Source organism: Acanthochromis polyacanthus, chromosome 5, assembly GCF_021347895.1.
Source record: "Acanthochromis polyacanthus isolate Apoly-LR-REF ecotype Palm Island chromosome 5, KAUST_Apoly_ChrSc, whole genome shotgun sequence".
NCBI classification, from domain to species: Eukaryota; Metazoa; Chordata; class Actinopteri; family Pomacentridae; genus Acanthochromis; species Acanthochromis polyacanthus.
Window position 1 is genome coordinate 41240596 of NC_067117.1, and position 25072 is coordinate 41265667.

Genomic DNA, 25072 nt, shown 5'->3' on the forward strand with positions numbered 1-25072 from the left:
ATCAAAAGAAAGCAGAGTCCAGGAGAGTGACGTCTAAGAGACGGCAAACGGCGTGGAGCAGGTAGCAGGATGCATGGCGTGGTGGAGAGTATAGGACAATAATGCAGCATCAGACTGTGCCGAGAGTAGTGAGGTTACGCTCAAGCCAGTTTGCTCGACACAGTGCCGAGCTTTTGAAGCAAAAGTGTTCCGAGACGGTGTTTTGATCATAGATATATACAAACACTAGATGTCGTCGTCACTTGGCGGCCATCTTAGGACAGGGGACTGCTCTGGCGCACTGTACTGTAGTCAATGGTAAGGTGGATGATTTCTTCACTTTAACACTCATAACTCGCTCAATTCTTGATTGATTTACAAACGGTTTAGTTTATTACAAGCCTTATTAATGTGGCTATGATTCAGGCTCAATTCCGAAATCGCAGCTTTTCGTTTTGAAAAATGCGGCATAGTTGTGTGTCTTTTCTGCCTGGCTACTCACATTGAAGATGGTGTTACTCACAATCTGATTTTCAATTATTAGGTTTTCCTGAGACCAACATTTTTTGAGAACCTAATCTTTAGGCGAAATTACATTCTTTGTGGTTGTATTTATTTGCTTGTTAAGAGATTTTGATTGAGACCTTAGACTTGTTGTTTGTATACATCTATGCCTGGATTAGTTAGCCTGCAGCCGAAATGCATTGTGGGTAATGTAGGCACCAGGTTCATGAAAAGAAAAGACATCATCTCTTTTTGTTGTGCATTGATTTTGGTTGAGCTTTGTTTTTATCTGTGCATTAGAAAGCTGATAGTAATAAAAAAGTGCAATGCTAAATATTAAAATTACATTTACATCCATTTATGCTGAGAAAAGCTGATATCTGTGTTCATTATTATATGAATTCAATGGTTTTAATTATTCTTATGTAAGCAGTAAAACAAGTACATCTCTGACGTTTATAACAAACCAAGCTGTTGTAAAATCGGTTGAAAATTGAGCAATCTACAGTGATTTTAAAATCCATGCTCCATTGACTTTAATGTTATGAGTGATCGAGCAGCCCTGTCCCAAGATGGCCGCCATGTGGCGACGTTGCTCCCCATAGGCTGACAGCGCTCATGAGCCATCTAGCGTTTGTATATATCTATGGTTTTGATCCCTGCTTCAGCACGCCCACAATCACGTGACTATCGAGAACGAGGCCTCGTTACGTCACATCGCGTGTCGCGGTGCTTCGCGCGAACTTTGAAGGGGTGGGACATTTCAATCTGTCCAGGTCTTAAAAGGCATAGGGGTCTGATTCACTCCTCAAATTGTGGGTTTTTGAGAGGAGGAGATCACGCTAGTGCATTTGCCATTTGTCATTTTGAGAGAAGTTAGGGAGAGTATGCATTTAGTTAGAATTTGGTTTAGATATATCCAGTTGCATTTCATACATTAAAAAAACACAGACACATACGCATAGATTCACTCATACACAACACACATTCATTCATAGAAACACACTATAAATATATGCACACAAACACATATATAACGTTTTAAAACATTTATTGCAAGTACAAAGCAGTGTGAGACAAGCAGTCCTGAGGCTTTTTCATTTTTTTCCACTTGGATGCAGTTCTGACACATGACCAGCAGATGTCACTCTTCTGGTTGTGTCAAATGCTTCGAAGCAATGTGTCATTCTTGAAGCAGATGTGGCAAAGTGGTTCACTACTTCATGAAGCTTCGATTTCACCATCACTAGCCGAGAGTCAGGCTTAAATGCTGCACTGATTGTTCATGGAGCTCAGCTGTGTTTCCTCGGCTGAGCTTCTCAGCTGAGCTCGATTTGCTGGATCAGAGGGCTGGCACAGGAGGAGTGTGACAGAATGTAAATGCTGATAGAATCTAAATCTTTCATCTGCTCATTCTTCTGGATTGCTTCCAGTTTGATCATCAACATTTAGAGGCTGATTGCATTTCTCTCTAATCCACTGAAATAGGAACTGTTTTTCTGCCCATCTTCCATCCATTTAGCTCTGGATGCTAGAAATGCACCTGGTGCTTTATTCCAATCCAATTCATCTCCTTTAGATTGGAACCCAATCACTTCTTCTTTCTTCCTATCAAAGAACACATTCATTTTACAACACTCATTCATATCATTCATCAACTGTCTTTCTCATTCTTTGGCTTTCTGACACATTCTTTTACCACAATCTACTGAGTTTTCTCTCACTTTATGTTGGAAAAATTCACATTTACTTCCAGAAGAACCAACGCCATCATCTGACTTAACTGAAAATAAGATTTTTCACTTGTGCTCCACATGTTTGGTAGGGAGTCTATCCAACCATTGGTCAGGAACACAATTCACTAAAATATGATCAGTTGGTGTTTGCGTCTAAATTCTCTTCTAATAGAGTTTCTTGTTGGTGCCATTTCTCAGTCAGCGTCTTCACTTCTTTCTGCACTTTTCCCACCTGTTCTTCCAGCTCCACTCTTTTCTTCTTGTATTCGGTAACCTCCTCTCTCATCACTGCTACCAGGCTGCACTTTTCCTCCATTTTTCTGCTCAGCTCTTCCATGTGTTTTTCCTGGATATCAAACCTGTCTGTGAGCAGATTGACAGCTTCTAGGATTTTCTTCCCGGCAAGGGCGTCAGTTTGTTTTAAAAGTGGGGGGTGGAGACTGGCAAAAGTGACATTTGAGAAGTGCTTGGGATGATGACTTTAACTGATGTTGCTTTTGGTATGCTACTATAAAATGCATAAGAGTTATTTCATGTTTAAAGTAATTGTCATGTATTGAATAAAACCCGCTTGAGAGCTGTGCCGACACTTTTACATGAATTACGAACCCCTAACGAACTTCATGTTGAAATCAGCATGTCAAATAGACCACCTACATCTGAACAGGATTTACAGCTCAGGGACAGCACATAAACCAACCACTCAACTCTCTTGATCGCAAATAAGATAAAGGTTAAGCCATTTTGAATACAAAAGAATAAACCAGGGGTCACTGAGGACCATAGCTGGAGTTACATCGGAGCACAAGCTGTTACCATGACAACCCATTCAAACCGCATCGTATGTCCGTGAGCGGGAGAATATTGACTTTAAGCCTAACCAGCCATTCCCACTCAAATCAAACAGTTTTAGCACAAAGCAACTCAAGGAGTAAAAGGAAAAATTACAAAAACACAGATAGCCAGCTCTCCAAAAAAGCCACCACGATAAATCTGTCTCATGACTCAAACTCAACTCAAACTGTAGCAAAAACCCAGTAAATAAGCAGCGGAAGAAGAAAATATCACAATATGAAGGCTTCTTTTATTACCTATCTTGTTTGTAGACTGGAAACATTTATTATCATTATAATTATCATTATTTTCTTTATTAATTCAAGTGAAATTCCACCATGGAAGGATAATCCGGGTCATGACCTCCTCTTCTTCTGTGGTGTTTCTTGGAAGAGTTTGATTTTGCTACATTGTGTTTACCGCCTCCTAAACAACCGACGTGCGGCCATTCATTCTTTTGCCTTCTTTCATTACTAAAATCTCAGAAAATACCCAATGAACATGTTAAAAAGAAAAGCAACCGACATCAGAGCTTTTTTCACAACGCAGAAATGCAACGTAAGTGCCATCTAACAGCAATTGCTCTGATATTTGTACAGTTACTCCATGAATATAATAGCCTAGCCATGCTACACCCATGTTTTTGACGGCACAAGGGTCTAGGGAAGCTCGACAGGGAGGGAGTCGGGCTAAAAGGTTGTCTATCAAATCCCTCTGCAGCAATTGGATAGGTATACAACCAATCAGCGCAACGAATTGGCTGACGTAGTTCCGAGAGCACCGGCGGATTGTGGCTAAGTCCCGTTAGCTTCCCAACCAGCGGAGCCGTGGAGCCAACTGGTATATTAAGGATTTGCCATATCCCGTCGGCATAAGTCCAAATACGTCTTTCTTCTCAATGAAACACTTCAGTGTCGTCCTTTGTTTATCTTTCAAGTTGAATTTTAGCTTCAAATCTTTAAGGGCTGTGGCCAAAGCCGAGTCGAAAGATAACCGTTTATTGTGCGCCGGTTGTTTCTGTCAGAATCGTCGCGCCTCTGTCGTCACTTCGTTACGCCCGCCTTCTGACTCTACACTTCATGGTGATTGGTCCGGCCAGTTTTAGGAGAATCCAGCCTCGAGCCTTATGGAGGGTAACTAGACCCACCCTGGCAGAGAATTAAATTCATTGCCGTGGGTTGTCTAGCGCAGCTAGGCTATGAATATAATGGAGTATACCTTGTGGTTTAGCTAGCAGGACCAATTTGACTACCATTACTGTCATCAACAACTTTAGTTAATAAATGACAACTGAAACATTTTGACCTTATGAGCCATTTTATCAAAACTCTTTCCATCCATACAGCCACGTTCTGGCTTTCACTGAGGCAAATTAAAACAATCTGGTAATCCTTAATAATCACCACTAGATGTCCTCAAATATCTTTAGACTCAACATGCTAACATACCAAACATAAACATTTACATTTTTTGCCATGGTTAAAATGCTTTGACACCATTAAAGAAATATATTAAAATGGTAACCATACCATTGACACAAGTACAGAAATTATTGAACATTCAAGGTACGTGAAAACAGAAAACCATCAATCTCAGGTGTGTTTTCCATTATTTTATTGGTCTAGAAGCAGAGTTCAACAGAAATAAAGAGCTGCCAGAGCAGGTGACTGAGAATGAAGAGGTGAGGTCTACACAAACAAATGAAGAAAATCAGAGTTAGTGAGGTTGTCCTGTAGGTTACAGATTACTAGTTACAACGTAAGTGTACTTACTTAGAATATGGGATGCCAGATGAATTTCAGCACTTTTGGAACAACATTTTAAAGCTGTTCGGCCTTATCTTAGCAATACCTCAGTCGGGATGGAGCAGAGCTGACGTTAATTATAATAATTATTGTCCCTGGGATAGCACCACGTGGTGCTACTGAAACTAAAGAAGCTACTCTTTGTATAAAGATGTATCAGGAATAATGCACATTTTCCTGACAGAGCGTTTTACTCATGGCAAATTGTACCATTAGTACATTTGGTATGATAGTGTGTTCAGTGTAGTTATTCAAAGACATCCACTCGTCAAAACAAAACAACCGCCCCCCCCCCCCCCGCCCCCCTTGCATATATTTATTAAATATGATAATCACAGGGTTAAACAAGCAAACAAGTTTTCAAACTCACCACAGCCATTGTCAGATGGAAATGCACACCCTGGGTCGGAGCTTCCACTTGGCACGGGCGCAAATTTAGCATCTGCACGTTTTTTTTTTTAACCTCACGAAGGTGTGCTGTATGTCTGTGCAACTCTCGGCCGAGTGCGGATGGTGCGTTCAGGAGCGTCGGAATTTTCTATACTGCTGAAAATAACTGGGTTTACAATGGCTTACATGTGAAGAATTTGAATGTGTTGAAGACAAAATGACCCCTGACAAAAAAGTGGGGGGACACATCCCCACCGTCCCCCCCTAAACTGACGCCTATGTCCAAAATATTAAATACTCTCCAGCAGTGATGTCGGTTACTCTAACCTGACCCCTTTTGTCAGTAATGATCTAATGCATTACTATTTCCAAATCAGTAATCAGATTAAAGTTACATATATCCAAGTCACTTTGAGTTACTATTTTGCCATTTTCCTTAGTAAAAATTATTCTTTTTGCTTTCTTCTTGCGTTTCGGGGAGTGACATCACGTACACGACAAGTCACGTTTTCAGCATGAGGACAGCTCACGTGTAACCGCAGCGGCACAAACGTAAACAGCAATGGAGGGAGGAGAGAGATGCGCCTTTTCTACCTGGAAATACAGCCATTATTTTGAGTTCGTGTCAGCTAAAGACAATAATGTTAAGGTTCGTTGTACACTCTGTGCTTGCAACAAAATACCGTCAAGCTTCAAAAACACAACGTCTAATTTAAAGAAACATTTAGAGTCGCAGCACAGCACAGTCAAGTTGACACCAGGTGGTGTTAAGCAGAGAGCTGCGAGCAAAACCACGGCCTCAACTTCTTCAGGAGGGGACCCGCCACCCAAACAACAAAAGCTGGACTTCGGCGCAAAAGCAGTAAGTGGGGGAGAGTTGAAGAAATTGGTCGGGCGGTATGTTGTCGAGGAAATGCTGCCCTTAGACATGGTTGACTCGCCCTTGTTTCATGCCACAAGATTCCTACTACTATCAATGCCGAGCTGCCTCACAGAACATCTTTTTCTTCCTACCTGGAGAAGGAGTACGCAGAGATGGAGAGAAATCTGAAGGACGCGCTGTGTGAGGTCGACTTTGTGTCAACTACTGTGGACATTTGGACTGCTAGCAACAGAAGCTATATGGGAGTAACGCTCCACTGGATCAGTAGATCCACATTAGAGCGCAACAAGGCTGCATTGGCATGTAGGAGAATTCGCGGTAGGCACACATATGATGTTATTGGTGCAGAAATCGAAAAGATTCACTCTTCATATGGACTACTTAACAAAGTAGTTGCAACAGTGACTGATAACGGATCCAACTTTGTCAAGGCATTTAAAGTTTATCAGCCTCTCACAGAGTCCGATGATGAGACGGAGGAGGAAGAGTCCACTCCCACAAGTGATGATGTCACTTTTTTAGATCTGTCAGCAATCCTCTCAGACGAGAATGAAAGTGATGGCCAGCTGTCTCTTCCCCCTCACCACAGATGTGCCTCACACACCATCAACATAATTTCCACAACTGATGTGGAGAAATATTTAAGGTCCAATGCAGAGAGCAGGGCGGTGTATAGGAGTAGCACAGCAAAATGCACAGCTCTTTGGACCAAATCAAGCAGATCTACTCTTGCATCAGAAACAGTAGAGGAAGTCACTAAAAGAAAGCTCCTCGTACCGACATCCACAAGGTGGAATTCCTTTTTTGATGCTGTGAAGAGAATCACAGAAATCCCCATGAATGAGCTGAATACTCTGTGCAACAAGATGGGAGTTAAGAGCTTCAAAGACAGAGTACCAGTTTCTGCACGAGTACTGCACCGCCATGAAGCCTCTAACTGCAGCACTGGATATTTTACAAGGTGACTGTCCTTATGGGATTTTACTCCCCACACTTGAAGTTCTGATGCAGAAGACCCTGGCTTTCAGAGATGCTCTCTCCAGGATGACTGCAGGCCTTCCAGATGCCATAGTGCAGGTATCCATCTTTAAGCTACTTCAAACTTCTTGCATCACACTATTCATGAACATGGAACAGAATTCATTATCACTGCAAATTAATAGTAAGACAAATAAAAATGTCATTAAGTAACCTTAAACAATATTAAATCCATAATATTGATTCCACATTAGACATGGTTTGCAAGTAATTCAATTACATAATAAATAGTAGGCCTTGTAGGCTACAACAAGGTAATACTAATAAACACATCAATGATATTTTTCAGTCTATCCAAACCCGTTTTGCCAGTGTGCTGGACAACAAAGATGCCCTTCTTGCAGCTGCCAGTTGTCCAAAATTCAAACTCAGATGGCTGAGAGATGAAGGTAGGAGGGAACAAGTAAAGGAACTTCTGACAGCAGAGTGTTGCACAACTGCTCCTGCAGCACAGAGCCCTGCCAGTGTGCCCGGGATATCAGGATATCAACCTGCATGTAGTGTTATTACTGTTTTGTTTTGTAAAACCACTCCTTGCTGCTCTAATGCTGTGAAAATCAGGTTCAGTGTTTATAAAACAATTTAATAGTTACAATTAAACAATGTAGATTAGAAATAGTATGTTATGCCATTACAGTGTTAACAGTTAAATATGTGAAGTCAAGAAAGACTGTCTTTATTTCATATTATATAAAAAGTATTTACGTCAAGTCAAGAAAGACTGTCTTTATTTTATAAAAACATATTTTTTTCAGGAAATAGTATTTAAGTTAAACTTATAAATGAGAGGAGATACATTGTTTACTTGACGTTACTGTTAAAAATACACTTCTAATAAAGTGAATGACAAAACCGGTTGTGTTTTTTTTTTTTTATTGAGGCAGGTTGTCAGCAGCTGCTGAATGTAACTTATGAAGTAACTATTAATCTAACTTAGTTACTTTTAAAATTAAGTAATCAGTAAAGTAGCTAAGTTACTTTTTAAAGGAGTAATCAGTAGTCACTAATCAGATTACTCTTTCAAGGTAACTGTGGCAACACTGCTCTTCAGTGACATGAGTCTCTTGTTAAAAAAACACAAACACATTGTGCCTGTAGTCCCTTGTAAAATAAAAATCCGGCCTTTCTCTTCGTGCTGTCTTCAGTCTCCTGGTATTTAAGGAAATCAAAGACAACTTTGAACATGTGAACATAATATTAAGTAACAATAAGTCACTTCACTCAGGCTGTGAGTTTGGATGAAGAAAGTAACTGTTATGTTGATCCCTGACAATAAACTCTGAGTCTCATTTGGCTCTGTTTAACCCTAACCCTAACCAGAACACATATTTCCATCGCTTTTCATTTTCTATGGGAATATCTGGACTCCTTCTATCAAAGTCTGCTCTCTTTCCCTGATCTCTGGCTTCTTTTACCTTTGGCCACGTCAGCTCCCGCATTGCTCTGTCTCCTTTTCTTAAATCTTCTTCAGCTTTTCTACACATCTCGCAGCCTTTTGACAGCATCCACATTTCATTTCTGCATTCACGCTTCACAAACTGAACCATGAGCTGCCTGCTGTGGTTTTACTCTTTCTTCCCGATGTGATGAACGGTGTCCACCATGTCCTCTATTGACCATGGCACTCCTGGAGACATTTTGGAGAAGAGAGATCAGCGTTCCTCTCATCTTTTCATTTTCCTTTTCTTCCAGCCCTTTGACTCTCAGATTCCACCTTCTCTTCTACCTTTCTTGTTGGTGTCATTTCTCAGTCAGCGTCTTCACTTCTTTCTGCACTTTTCCCACCTGTTCTTCCAGCTCCACTCTTTTCTTCTTGCATTCTGTAACCTCTTCTCTCAGGGATTCAATCTGGGAAAAGTCATGTTGTTGATCCACCACTAGATGGCAGTAGAGACTCACACACAAACCTCTGTCCCTGCAACCCATCAATAATCAAAAACAATACTGATCCATTATCAGCCAATCTGCAACCCATCAATAATCAAAAACAATACTGATCCATTATCAGCCAATCAATTAATCATATTTTGGTCATTTAATACATATTTGTGTTAGTTTTATCTCATATTTTCGTCATTTTATTCATATTTGTAGTAGTTTTATCTCATATTTTGGTCATTTGATACATATTTGTGTTAGTTTTATCTCATATTTTGGTCATTTGATACATATTTGTGTTAGTTTTATCTCATATTTTGGTCATTTGATACATATTTGTGGTAGTTTTATCTCATATTTTGGTCATTTGATACATATTTGTGTTAGTTTTATCTCATATTTTCGTCATTTTATTCATATTTGTAGTAGTTTTATCTCATATTTTGGTCATTTGATACATATTTGTGGTCATTTTATCTCATATGTGTGGTCATTTTATATATATTTGTGGTAGTTTTATCTCATATTTGTGGTCATTTTATATATTTGTGGTAGTTTTATCTCATATTTTGGTCATTTGATACATATTTGTGAGAGTTTTATTTAATATTTTGGTCATTTTATACATATTTGTGGTAGTACAAGTCCAGCTACAGGAAGAAAATAGAGGATTAGCTACAGAATAACAACACAAGAGAAGTCTGGAGAGGACTCCAGTGTACTGGCTTCCACAGTGACGTTCAAAAAATAGACAAGAGTCTGGATTTCTGTTTCGTTAACTGCTTTAGTGAAGACAAAGGGAACAGCAGCTTCAGCTCATGGCACAGTATAACTTGCTACTAGCATAAACTAAACATTTTTCTGTGCCTGTATGCGCTGTAGAATCCCAAAATACCTTGCTTGAACCCGAGCATCATGGGTAATAGTCCCACAGTTCAACTCTTGATTTCCGGTTCCGGTGGCGCTGCACTGTGGCGACTCGGGCTTTCACGCTGAGGTTTTAATTTTTTTTAATCTTTTAATCTTTTAATTTTCTATACTACTTTTACTTCTTTTTTCCTTCTGATGTTCCCTGAATGATCTGTGTGATTGTGATAAGGACAATTGGTCGCTTCGTTGGCCCTTTTCGATTCGGATCATAACATCCGCCGCTCCAGGCAGCTATGTGGTTCGGATCAACCTCTCTCCTGTGGCAGTTGCTGCTGCTGTTTTGGGCCGTCAGTGAAGCCTTGTGCAAGGGGCTGCTTCACTCATCGCCTCTCCCAGCGGGTGATAGGTTGTGTATTGCCTACTCGAGGGAACTGCTGCTTTCGCTGCAGGGGAAAGGCGACGCGCTACCTAGCGGTTTGCCCCCCGAGTTAATATGGAGGACACCGGCTCCCTCTTCGGGCACCGCTGCCACGAGGAAGAGGCGAAGGAGAGGAAGACGTGGCGGGGCGCGACAGAGACTTCGGAGAAGAGGTAACAAACCACCGCTTCCCTCTATCATTTTGAGCAATGCCCGCTCACTACCTAGTAAAATTGATGAACTGCGCTCCAATTGCCGCTATTGTCATGAGCACAGGGAGTCGTGTCTCATGGTTTTTACTGAATCCTGGCTCCGGCAGGACATTCCGGACAGTTTAATTGGAATTGAGGGTTTTTCGTGTGTACGCGCCGACAGGACTATGGTCTCTGGGAAGACTAAAGGAGGGGGAATCTGTGTGTACATCAAGGAGGCGTGGTGCAAACAGTACACTGTCAGAGAACAATCATGTGACCCGGACCTCGAACTCTTGTGTCTGTCTATGCGCCCGTTCTATCTTCCCCGTGAGTTCGGGAATGTCATTATTATGGCCGCATATGTTCCCCCAAGTGGAAATGCGCACAGAGCTTCCAGCCATTTGATTAGATGTGTTCATGATCAACTGCATCGTACTCCGGGGGCAGCTGTGTTTATACTTGGGGACTTAAACCACTGCCGTTTGGAGGGGTCCCTTCCTGGGTTCTACCAGTACATAAAATGCAGCACTAGGAACGGGAACACGCTGGACAAATGCTTTGGGAACATAAAGGATGCATTTAAGGCCAGAGCACTCCCTTCCCTGGCCAACTCTGACCACGTCACGGTTCATCTTATGCCCACTTACAAGACTGCGCTGAAATCATCCAAACCGGTTCATAAAACTGTGTTACAGTGGTCTGAGGATAGTGTAGAAATACTCAGAGGGTGCTTTGCTTGTACCGACTGGAGCATCTTTCACAATTTGGAAATCAACGAAGCCACAGAGACTATCACAGACTATATAAACTTTTGTGTGGACTCTATTGTCCCTAAAAAGAACATTGTTCACTTTCCTAATAATAAGGGGTACATTACTAGAGAGGTGAAGGCTAGTATCAATAAAAAACGACTAGCCTTTAAGGAAAAGGATAGAGTTGCTTCAGCCTTGGCTCAGAAAGAGCTGAATGTAGTCCTTAGCAAAGCAAGGAGAAGGGAGAAGGAGCGCTTGGAAGGAAGCTTTGATTCTAGGGATAATAAAAAACTTTGGGACTCTATGAAAAAGATTACCGGCATCCACACTAAGAAACAGCATATTACAACAACAAATGATGTGGAATGTGCTAATAATTTGAATAATTTTTTTCTAAGGTTCGAGCAGCAAAATAATCAAAAAAGTAGTTTTAATCAAATAATATGTTCTGGGACGGACTGTGATTTTCCAGAAATCGACCAAAAAAGTGTTCAGTCCGTCTTTAGCAAAGTGTCTTTGAAAACAGCAGCTGGCCCGGATGGCCTATCAGCCTTTGTGTTAAGAAACTGTTCAGAGGAATTATCTGAGGCATGGTTTCCAATTTTTCAGAGCTCAGCCTTGTGTTGTGTTGTCCCACAGTTCTGGAAAATGTCTACTATTATTCCCATTGCAAAAACTGCTGTCCCGGCGTCTTACAAAGATTATAGACCGGTGGCTTTAACGAGCTTGGTCATGAAATGTTTTGAGAAAATAATGGTTGCTAGGCTTAAGGCAGAGGTGTTCACGTCCTTAGATCCATTACAGTTCGCTTACAGGCAGGGATTAAGTACAACTGATGCAATTGTTAGTTTAACACATCTTGTAAGTAAGCACTTGGAGAATACTCATGGCTATGCACGCGTCTTGTTTGCAGACTTCACCTCTGCTTTTGATACGGTCTGTCCATACTTACTTGTGCAAAAGTTGAAAGATCTAAACATAAGTCCATCCTTGATAAAGTGGTTCTTTTCTTTTCTAACTGAGAGGTCACAGCAAGTCAGATTCAACGGCTCCCGGTCTGCTGTTAGGTCCAGCAGCACAGGGGTGCCCCAAGGAGCTGTAAGCTCTCCCATTCTTTTTACACTATATACAAATGATTGCAGGAGTATCCACCCGAACAACAAGATTATGAAGTTCTCCGATGATACAATAATATTAAGCTTACTTACAGTGGACATGTGTCCATCTGCATATTTCAAGGAGGTGGCTTCTTTCCACTCCTGGTGTGAGGATAATCACCTCATTCTAAACTCAGTAAAAACAAAAGAGCTCATTTTTGACCCAAAACGCTTGCTAGATCATGACTCGGTCGTCATTGGTGACAGTGTGATTGAACAAGTGGAGTCTGTGAAGTATCTCGGGGTGCACATCGACCACCTCTTAAAATGGAATGTGCATGTAGTTGAACTTTGTAAAAAACTGTCTCAAAGACTTCACTTTCTTAGAAGGCTCCGGTTGTTTGGCGTGAGCCCTAAAATAATGTCTTGCTTCTACAATGCTGTACTGCAGAGCTTAGTCAGATACTGTATTGTTGCCTGGTTCGGCTCCCTTACTGTTCAGTGTAAAAACAAAATTGAGAGGCTTGTAAAAAGTGCAATGAAAACCATAGGCCTAAGGGATTACCCTTCCCTTCAATCTATCTTTGAATCTTCAGTTCTGGCACAGGCAAAAAGCATCATCAGTCAGCCTTTTCATTTGTTGCATAAAGAATATGAACTCTTGCCTTCAGGGAGGCGCTATCGAGCTGTTAGGCACAAAAGCAACAAATTTAAGTTTTCATTTATTCCAACTTCTGTCGCCTTGCTCAACAATAACAGGTGAGGGGCATTTTTTGGTTGCTCGGGGGTGATGGGTGAGTCACCGTGTTAGAGCAGATATTTATTTGATTCATGTTCTTATGTGTGGCTTGCAATTATCTTGTTAACTACCTCAGCACATGCACTTTGAATGGGCAGCGCAACATAACCTATTATCCAATACTGGCACTTCGAAGGGACATATATAATATAAGTCTCAAACTCTTGTGCAAGCACTTTAATTTGGGAGGTGCAATAATCAGTCTGTCGGGTACTGTTCTGTATTTATAAACTGTTCTTAGAATCTGCACTTGTACTTTAGGGACGGTGCAATACTCTGGACATTTGTTTCTGTTGTAATAAGGTAGACGAGCTGCTGTTGTCCTTTGCGAATGTATGTGTTTTTCTCTTCTTTTCATCAGATGTGAGCCCAAGACAAATTTCCCCAAGGGGACAATAAAGTTGATCCTTATCCTTATCCTTATCCTTAACTGATTCACTATTTGTGTAAATACCCAAATAAAAGTCCATTCTTACTTACCTATTAATTTCTCACATTAATTATCCACTCAGTAAATAAACATAACCTTATCAAATAAAGTCAGAACATCCAGACCATATCAGGACACAAAGGGGAGCTGAAACCTGAGGACAGAGACTGGACCAACAAGTTAAACCTGTTTTTGTGTGTTAGGCTTGGCAGCTAGTTCCCTCTGTGAAGTGCTGTTGTCAGATCAGGTACAAATCTGTTTCCTGCTTTGTTGCCCTGACAACAGTGATGTCACAGCCCTACCTGTTCCTCAGGTGAGTTCCGTCTTTCACTGTCTTTGTGTCACAGCTTCTTTTCTCCGTCTGAATGTGAGTAAAAGACACTTTAAACTGTTTTTTATCTTTTATATATCTATAGAACATAAAACTGATTGAATCATTCATCGTATTTTAACAAAAAAAAAACACTGATGTGACACAATTCAAACATTAAATAAATCTTTTCCTTCTCTAAAACCAAATGTTCGGATATCTTGGGGTGTTCCCAACCAGCAGGAGTTCTCAAACTGATGCAAATAGTGCTGAAATCAATGTGTTTTATTTGGGACATTTCTTCCATTTTTCACTCTATAATTCCAATATCTGGATATTGTGAAGAATTAAGGGTCTATTTATGATCTTAAAATGGAAAGATGAACTCAATCAGATCATATTTAGTCCTAAAAGGTCATTATTCTTTCTCAAACACATAATACTAGAATAATATTTATCCTAAGAGGACCAGCTGGACCAGTCTCTAATTTCACTTTCTCTGTCTGACCTCTGCAGCCTTCATTTCTTTCTCCATTTACTGTCTTAATTTGTCTCATTTTTGTCATTTTGTGTCTTTATTTATTTAATTTTTTTTATCATTTTGGGTCTCAATTTGTCAAATTTTTAGCATTTGTGTATTAATTTGTCTAATTTTTACCATTCTATGTCTCCTATGTGTAGTTTTATGTCCTCATTTTTTTCACTTTGTCATTTTCAGTCTTTTTCTCTATAGTTTTGGACTCAGTTTGTCTCCTTTTTTACCATTTTCTGTCTAAATTTTTCTATTTGTTGTCATTTTGTCTCTATTTGTCTCATTTCTGTCATCTTGTGTCTTTATTTGTCTCATTTTTGTCATTTCATCTCTTAATTTGTCCCATTTTTGTCATTGTGTTTCCTAATTTGTCTCAGTTTTATGATTTAGTTTCATATTTTGACCATTTTTTCATGTTGTTTCTTAATTTGTCTAATTTTTTTCATTTTGTCTTTATTTGTCTCATTTTTTTTTTACCACTTTATGCCCTAATTTGTCTCATTTTTGTCATTTTATGTCTTAATTTGTGTCATTTTTCTGTTTTGTCTAATCTTTACCATTTTGTGTTGCCTTTGTATCATCTATGTTATAATTTGTCTTTCGTTTTGAACTTCTGTGTATGTTTTCCCATTTATGTTGTTTTGTGTCTTAATTTGTGTCATTTTTCTAGTTTGGGCTCTCACTGTTAAACAGGTTTAACTCTCTTTAAGGAGTTCATTCTAACTAACACTAAAATCCCTTAGTGTTAACAGTAAATTACACTAAGAGTGTCATTTGTCACATAGAGTAAAACTTGATGAACACTGCTCAGTTTAGGGTCATGTTGATCAAGTTTTACACTAAATACAATATTAGCCCTTAGAGTTAAATGAACTGTGAACTATCTTCAGTGTAACTTTAACACTGTCTGGACTGGGGCCATAAGTTCACTGACTTAGTGTTGAAATGAACTCTTTGACTGTTTTATGGACTCTGGAAGTTTTACTGTGCAGGTTCTCAGCTGTAAGGACATTAAATGATCCTTAAAAACAGAATTTACAAAGTGATGTTGTGAGTCTAGAGGCTCAAAGTGTGACATTTACCAAACTGTGGAATTATGAGAGTCAAATATACCAATGAAGCAATGAAATGGGAAAGAATGAGTGAAATTCTTCAAAGTTTCATTGGATTCATCTCATCTAAAGGACATTTTCAAGAATGTGGAAAAACGACAGGAAGCGGTTTAAAGCAAAGAGCCAGAAAAACTCATAAAGTGATAAAATCCAAGAAGAGACTAAAGGAGAGCAGAACACTAAACTATTGAGCTTCCACATTGAAATGAGGAGTGGATTAAAGTCCACAGCAGCAGACAAAGAAGAAGATGAAGCCAGAGAAGGTTTGGATTCCTCAGGTGACATGTAGAGTGTAGATTCCCTCTCGGACTATAGTTCCTGTAAAGCTAACCTTGCCAGCAAGTTGATTTCTCGCGATATTTGTGAGTTCACAAATCTCTCAAGAAACCATCTTGCACCGCTCCCGCATTCACTGTTTGTACAGAGCCAAGTTGGCACGGGCCAATCACGCAGCAGTATTCGTGTGTGGGGCGGGATATCCGGGTGTGAAGACGACACCAAGCGCCAGTAGATCAAAACAAACATGGCAACGGAGGACAACGATCGTGCAGATGCTGCTATTAAGTCAGTTTTAGCTGAATCTCCTATCGCTTCTTTGAAGGAAGAACAATGAGATGCGCTTTGGTGCTTTTCTGGATGGTAAAGATGTTTGTGCTTTTTTACCTACGGGTTTTGGTAAGAGTTTAATCTACCAATTGGCTCTGCTCGTTGTGAAGATCCCGCGATTGGCTAAAAACAAACCTGTCAGAGGCGGGACATACTATTGCATTGTCCAATCCGTGCCTCTTTCCTCCGAACGGATTTACATGGAGCGGTCCCAGATTGATATTGTGGAGTACTATCAAGTACTACACAATTATTAATCTGGCTATTGCCAGGTTAGTTTTCAGAGACAGTCTTACCTTTGCCTTGCAGCTCACAGTTCAAATGGTTCAGTTTCCAGTGATGTCTGTTAAAAATCAAGGTCAAGAATCCACTCAGTGTCCTCAAGCAGCCAGATGTCTTCCCCTTTGGACTGCATCAACTCTTTGATTTGGGCCAAAAGTGACAAAAAACGCAGCAAAACTGGCCCCTGCTGATGGGGTTTCTGTGAGCAGTAACAAGTCCAGCTGACAGCTGCTCCAGCAGCACCTTCAATGTCCTGGTTGTTTGGCTTTGTAGCGTTGATGATCTTCACCACATGAATCATCACGTGATCAGGCCTGCTGGTGAATGATGCAGTGGTAATGTAGGAATGCTGGGAAGTCTTGATCACTTCTGCATCGTACAATGAAGCCTGCATGCCAACCCATCATGGAGGAGCCTCATCCATCGTCACTGAAACAAGCTTTTCTAACGGTACGTTTTTATCCATGAAGAAACTTTTCACCACGCTGTAGATGTCAGTTCCCCTTGTTGTTGTCTGCAGGGGCAAAAGTGTCAGGAGTTCTTCTTTAGTGGGGAAATCATCAAACACCATTCAGACGAACATCATCAGCTGAGCTGTACTGCTGCTGTCCACAGACTCGTCCCACTGAATGCTAAACCTCCTGCACTTAGCCAGATCCCGTCCAGCTGCTCTGTCAAGTTTTCAGATACAGCCAACATTCTTCTAACCATCCGACTTACCCCCAGTTGGACGTTGGAGAGAATATAGATGGCATCTGGACCATTCTTCTCGTCTTTGAACACAGTGTTTGCAACGATCATCACTGCTTCTTTCAAGACCTCCCCATCCCAAAAGACTTTCTTGTTCTTTATCAAAAAATGTGCAGCTCTAAACGAAGCCTCAGTTGCTTTTTGTGATTTTATTGCTGGCCTTGTGAAAATAGAGGGTTGTTACCCAAAGCTGCCTTTACGTCCGGGGCTTTGTCTGTCCATAGTGCACTACCAGGTGGGTAGTTAGCATGGAAGCTTTTGTAACGGGTCCAGTAGAATCTGTACAAATTGTGTTGCTTTGCCGTCGCAATAGTCGCCCCACAAATGAGACACATGCATTTATCTGTCACTGTCGTACAGAAGAACTCTTCTTCCTTGAAAATAATGTTTTTGCTTTCACCTCTCTGCCATGTTTTGGGGTAAAAACTACATCTAGCTTCCCAAAGTGTCTGCGTCCGCTTCAGCAAAGAGTGACCTGGTGGTTTGACATGAGCAGTGAGCTTTGACTTCAGACAAGGTCAAAGTTCGTTTAAAACTTTTTAAAAATTCGATTCAATATTTTCATTTAGAATCTGCAATAATGTAAGTATTTTTGGTTCAAAAAGAACAGTGACTGTATACAGTCCCTGACAAAAGTCTTGTCGCATAAGGATATAGTAACCTTAAATGGCACTTTATTTTCAATAACTTTATTTCTAATCAATCAGTTCTCACAAAAAATGGCTCATTTTAATGTCAAGGGCTTTCACATTAATAACTGAGTGCAAATTGAACCCGTCATAAAGTGTCCTGATGTTCACGTCTTGGTAAAGCCCATGACATCTGTTTTTGCAAGGACAAGTCTTGTCATGTCTTTAAATCAGTGGTTCTCAACTCTGTTCCTCAGGACCCACTGTCCTGCATGTTTTAGATGCTTCCCTGCTCCAACACACCTGACTCAAATGATCAGCTCGTCATCAGGCTTCTGCAGAGGGTTGATGACGAGCTGATCATTTGAATCAGGTGTGTTGGAGCAGGGAAGCATCGAAAACATGCAGGACAGTGGGTCCTGAGGAACAGGGTTGAGAACCACTGCTCTAAATGATTCAACCAATCACAGATTAGAAGTTCACCTGTGACAAATACTGTAACTGACACATTCCCAGGTGTGTATAAAAAGAAACCCAAGACACAAGACCTTCATATGAAGCCCAACCTGACCCCAACAGCATGCCAAAGATCCAACCACAGACCAAAGTGCTGATCATCAAGACCCTGAAGATCAAGTCTCCTGCTGAGGTGGCAGACAGCTTTAATGTATCCAAATGTCAAGTAGAGAGGATAAGAAAAAGATCTGAAGAAACTGGTGATGTTTATGACAAGCCCAGGTCAGGCAGACACCTGTTAGAGAAGAGTATTTGTTGCTTCCACAGTCCAGGGCCAGCCCTTTTTCACCTGCAACAGAGTTACACGTGAACTGGTCGCCACAAATCCCTGTATCTACAAGAACAGTTTGTCAAATTCTCTCACGTGGTGTTCTCCATAGTCAACTTAGTGCATAGAAAACCAGCATCAAACAGAAGACAACAAAAAAAATGTGTTGCATTTGTCAAGGTCCACAGCTTGCAGGAAGGATGGACAATGAAAAGTGGCAGAAGGTTGATTTTTCTGATGAATCATCCATTGAACTGCATCCCAATCAACGCAAATCCTGCAGAAGCCGCACTGACCCAAGATTCACCAAGAAAACAGTCAAGTTTGGTGAAAGAAAAATCATGGTTTGGGGTTGTATCCGGTATGGGATGTTTGACAGCTCTGCAGAGTGGATGGAAACATCAACAGCTTGAAGTATCAAGAAATTCTTTCTGCCCATTACATCCCAAACTATAAGAGAGGGCAAATTCTGCAGCAGAATGGCGTTCCTCCTCATACTTCAGCCTCCACATCAAAGTTCCTGAAAGCAAAGAAGGTCCAGGAGCTCCAGGATTGGCCAGCTCAGTCACCGGACATGAACATTATTGAGCATGTCTGGGGTAAAATGAAGGAGAAGGCTTGGAAAATGAAACCGAAGAAGCTTAATGCACTCTGGGAGCCCTGCAAGACTGTTTTCTTTGCCATTTAAGATAACTTTATCAATAAGTTATTTGAGTCATTGGTGAGACTTATGGATGCAGTCCTCCAAGCTCTGGAAGTCACACACAATATTAATTCTTTTTTGCAAGACACCATGACTTAATGTTCTGATGTTTTTATAGCATATTTGTGTATTCAGAATAGAGTATATGTATAATACATTATTTTTGTATGTGACAAGACTTTTGTCCAAGCAAAATCTGACCTTTCTGTCCTAATTAAATGACAAAACTCAATGAATGATACAAAACTTTATTTTGGCATAATAAATATAATTTAGAGGGCTTTGTCATTCATATGAGCCATTTCTGATTCCAATTGATCAACTACAAGTCCAGCTGTTATTTGTTGTTCTACAACTTAAGAGAAGCGACAAGACTTTTGTCAGGGACTGTATATTTTAGAAGGAATATCATGGTGACTAGTGTTTTTTTTAAAGCATGTGTAGCAGGAAACTCACATGGTCCCTGAGGGCAACCATGCACCGTGTTGGCTACCTCTGCTTTAACGTGTTTTCTCGCTGTTAGTTTAGTTCCAGCAGCAATGTGGCTCCACAGCTCTGTGTTCGCCCCTTCATGGGACTAAAAAGTTGTTTTAAAGACCTCAAACTGCCACATTTAGGTAATAGAGGCTGCTGCTAAACCAACTGTTAGCTTGTTAGCTTCTCTGTCAGGAAGCCACAGACAGCTCTGTGTTGGTGGGAATTAATCAGGGCCGGACTGGGAAAGAAATTCAGGCCGGGAGATTTCCAATCAGTCAGGCCACTTCCGCCACCGCAAGGGTTGTGTCATGTGGGATAATGGACCAAAATTTTGTTTTTTTCCATCCAAAAATATGCCTTTTACAGTTATGTTATAGCAATTACAACACTACTAAACAGACAGTAAGTCTATTAAACACAACCATAACGACAGCTCCATACAGTAGGATGCTCCAAAATCTTCACTCCTTCCACTCTCTCGCCTCACTCTCATATCACCACTCTGCAGTGCATGCTTCCCCGTTCTCGCTATGAAGGGGCGGACCATAAAGCAACTAACCAATCATGGCACGTTTCTTCTAAAAAAATGTCCCTTTGACCAATCCCTATCCTTCTGATTTAGAGCTCAGAGCACTTGCTTTGTGTGAGTGACAGGAGGGTGGGCGTGTACTCTGTAAGGCTTCTAGCGCTGCTGTCTCTGGCCTGTCTGCCAAAAAGCAGATCAACTTTCTTTCATTGGCCTGCCAGTCCGTGGCTGGCCTGTCCAGGCAGGCCAATAAGGAGGCAGGCCACCGGGAAAAGTCCCGTCTCTCCCGATTGCCAGTCCGGGCCTGGAATTAATTATAGCAAGGACGTGAATTAAACTGAAGAGGACGATAGAAGCATGTCCACGAGCTGTGTGTGTCTAAAAAGTGAACTATGTCCAGTTTATCAGATGTATCAGAGCCGATGTTTTATTTTGACAGCTTTAATGTTCAGATTCCAAATAGAGAAAACATTGACAGGTCAGGAGATTTATCAGTTTTTAGTTCTTTCTAAGGGAGTGGAAGCAAGAAGGAGCTGCAGGTGAATGATTTGTGATAATCAGGTCCAATAAAGGAGCTTTCTGACATGTTTGAGGTGTTTCAGAGTGACGGTAGCCTGCAGACACAGAGGACCGGTGACGGAGAAGTAGCCCAGGATTTTCTATGTTTCTGCTCAAACCCAGACAGCAGAGATCTGTACTGGTGGGAAGAAGCTGAGTGAGTAGAACTTTGATTGATTGCAGTCTCTGAGGTTCCTCCTTCATCACCAACAAACACAAACATGAGGCTCAATGTCTTTGAAAGCAAGTGTGCAGACAGAGAGAAGTTTTCTTCCAGAGGACACAGACATCCCATCAGACTGAGGACTGGACATTTCATCTGATCCTGTTTTATCCTTAACACCAAACTGGTGACCGAAATGTGCTGTTTAGTGAGACTCAGGTTGTTGTTTGGACTCAGTGGCGTCATCAGAGCCGGACATCCCAAGCTGTAGCCCCCAGTGTTTATGAAGAGCCCCGGATCTGGTTCATGGATCATTCCAGTCATTAAACTCCCCAAAATAAGAGCAGAGCACTGATCCAGCTGGAGCTGATGTTGTGTGTCATGTGTTTGTGTTGTTTTCTTGGTCTGCTTCATGTTCCAGACGGGCCGCTTGTTAGAAAACTGCTTGATCTGCTTTAGCTGGCAGGGTGTCTGCTTTTGGATCCTTCAGCCAATGAGTGAGTGAGAACAAATCTCAGTTGTGTTCATGATGTTGATGTGCTTGTAGAGGTGTGTTTAGTCCCTGTGTGACGGACACAAAATATGTCGTCACGTTTTGTGTTTGTTTGGTTATTTTAAAACTGTGGAAATATTTTCCGTGAGGAAAAAGAAACAATAATCTTGAATATATAAATGTGACAACTGCTTTAATTCAGTGGAGTTTTTGCTGGATACCTCAGTTTGGCCATAGGAGGCAGTGTGACATGTTTCTCGCGAGAGTGCCTGTATAACCAGAGTGGCGACAACTGGGGATTTGACGCCATTTTGTTTCCATTCACTCAATATGGGACGCGCAGCGCGAGGTGCACATTCACGAAAACTATGGATTGTTTACTGATTTCAAAACCTGTTTTGGACAAAATAATTTACTGGCTTGTTTTGTCTGGATGTCCAAGGTTGGATTATGGCCGTTTTTTGTGGAATATTTTCATCTGTGACTAGTTTTGAGCCTTCAAAGGTGAGTTGTGCTGTTTACGTTATTTGCTGTTTGTTGGACAAATGTGTTTATATTATCCGCTGTGGTAATCACATCTGAAAGTGGTTTACACCGGCGGATTCATGAGAATCTAAGCTTTCTTTGGGTGTATAATGTTTCTATCATCGAGTTTGCAGCTTCGGTCAATTTAGTAAAATATGTTTTCCCGTCCGCCTGCACGGTGCTGCAGCTGTAAGCAAATGGCTAACAGCATCCTCATGCTAACGGCGGCTAACAGCCCAGAAACAAGAGAACAACACGGAGCCTGTTCGGGTCATATGAGGCTGATAAGTGACTGCAGGTTGGACGGAAAACAGAAAATAGGAAACAGAAAACTGTCAGCTGTTTGTGGAATTGGAAATCATGTCAATGAACAGGGAGGCTGTTGTCGAAGCTCAGATGGGCCGCTGAAGTTTAACGGGTTACCCCGTTAAACTTCAGCGGCCCGTATTTCATGCATCTCCATGCATGAAAATGGTCAAAGTCAAAATAACCACAACTGCCTAAAATCACATCAAACTTTTCTGTCATTCATCCATACATCATAACATGAAAGTACATATATGGGACTAACCTGGCACAAAAATCATGATGAAGTCGGTTTCCATCCCACTCTCCGGACTTTATTTTCCCAAAGTTTCATTCTTTCACTACTCCTGGGAAATCTAAACATGTGTAATCCCTTCTCCGATCGATTTGTGCACCCAAAGGCACAACAGCCCGTCATTTTTCAGGTATTTATGAAGCCAAAAAAGACCTAGAATTACTCTCTGCGTTGTAAACACCGTTAACAGGCATAACCGGCGTTCATGAATTGGAAACAAAATGGCTCCTATAGATCACGTGACCAAAATTTTTTGGACCCATCATGTCGCCACTCTGGTTATACAGGCACTCTACTTCTCGCTACGGACTCTCTTGCTACGGACTTCCTCACTCTGCTGAGCGAGGCTGAACAGGACAGAAGCACTGTTGCACGTCTCATCTTTATATCCTGTTTTTACAGGAACCTTATCTGTTTACGGGTGTCCGATCTGATACCTGTTACACCTGCTTTGTGTTTCCAGTAGTTCAGGTGTTTGTCTTGTTGTTCTGGCCGTTGTCTGAGGTTTGGTGACATCTCTTTGGATTGGCGCAGCTATCTCCTGTTAGGCTTGGCAGCTAGTTCCCTCTGTGAAGTGTTGTTGTCAGAACAGGCACAAATCTGTTTCCTGCTTCATTGCCCTGACAACAGTGATGTCACGTCCCTACCTGTTCCTCAGGGGACCTCTGTCTTTTACTGTCTTCGTGTCTCAGCTTGTTTTCTCCGTCTGAATGTGAGTAAAAGACACTTTAAACTGTTTTTATCTTTTACATATCTATAGAACATAAAACTGATTGAATCATTTGTTGTATTTTAATTCAAAAATAACGTTGTTGTGACACAATTAAAACATTAAATCAATCTTTATTCCCTAAAACCAAATCTTCAGACATGTTGGGGTGTTTCCAACCAGCAGGAGTTCTCAAACTGATGCTGAAATCAATGTTTTATCAGTAAATTTGTGTTTGTCAGGCAGTTCTTAACATGAGTTGTTCTTATTATCTGTCAATCACAACCTGTGATCTGATCTGTCTAGCAGAGGGGAAAAGATTTAAACTGAAATAAAGTTCACCTGATACACTTTGAAGAAACCAAATGCTAGAAATGTTCAGATGTTTCTTAAATGCAGCATTAAATGAGACTGAGAGCAGACATGTTGAGGGAAATGTGCATCAGTGTGATCTCTGCTGATGTTGGTTCTGTCCAGTGATCCCATTCTCGGGAATGTTATCTGTCAGGGATTTACAGCCTGATGGGAACTTCTGGTTTCATGAAGCACAGGGTTTGTACAAGTTGTGTTGGATGTTGAGTGACATGAAAAAGGTTGAATGTTGAAACTAGATGAGCCCTCAGTAGAGGGCAGAACCACGCCCTCTGCTGGCGAAAACCCTGTCCTCCCTATATAACTGATGCTGTATGTATCAATTTTGATCATCGTATGTATCTCCCTCCCTACTTGAGCTGCTGACCTGTAACTCCACAACTGAGCAGGGGACCTTAGACTGATCTTCAGTGCCAAGTGTGATTATCCTGACTTCAGCGGTTGCAGAGATAATGGACCGGACATAGCCACATACATACATACCGCACCGAATGCAATAACCCCACCGATGTACCCGTCGAGCGTGGTTAATAATGGGTCACATGAAAAGAGTTTGAATCAGCCTGGAAAATGTGCTCTTATTGTGAAAGTCTGCCTGCTGCCTCCTCATAGGTGGAGTCCTGACTAGTTCCGGGAAACAGATCACCTGTCTGAGCGTCCAGGAGTGGACTGGAAACTTTCTTCTTCTTCTTTAGCGCTTTGAATAAAGTGTACGTTTGCTTTGTTTGCTGCTTTAACTTCAGTAATGTTGCTGTTTGTTTCTGCTCTGTCAAGTTTCTACATGTTCACTTCTAATTTCAGCACAAACTTTGGATGACTGCCGTTTAAACATGGATCAATATGATTATTAGCTTATTGATTGACTGCAATCAGTCAGTATTTCTATGAGATTATTTATGGCCTTGAGTCAGTTTGATGAGCTGCTGATGTTTCTTTGTTGCTTTGTCTTTCTGACTTTGGGTTTGTGGGTGAGTCTCTGCTAGCCTAGCCGCGCTAGACCCATGTTCTGAAGGCACAAGGGTCTAGGGCCGCTCGACAGGGAGGGAGGCGGGCTAAAAGGTTGTCTTTCCAATCACTCTGCAGCAATTGGGTAGGTATACAACCAATCAGCACAACGAATAGGCTGAGTAGTTCCGAGAGCGCCGGCCGATTGTGGCTAAGTCCCATTAGCTTCCCAACCAGCAGAGCCAACTGGTATATTAAGGATTTGCCATATCCCGTCGGCATAAGTCCAAATACGTCTTTCTTCTCAATGAAACACTTCAGTGCCGTCCTTTGTTTATCTTTCAAGTTGAATTTTAGCTTCAAATCTTTAAGGGCTGTGGTCAAAGCC

The 25072-nt window shown here is 41.2% G+C and overlaps 1 protein-coding gene across 2 annotated transcripts in view; it reads left to right on the plus strand.

Moving 5' to 3' along the window:
- The window catches only part of LOC127533929 (zinc finger protein OZF-like), a 180198-nt gene that overhangs the window by 48829 nt on the left and 106297 nt on the right, over positions 1–25072 (plus strand). The gene's annotated exons all lie outside the window — the stretch shown is intronic.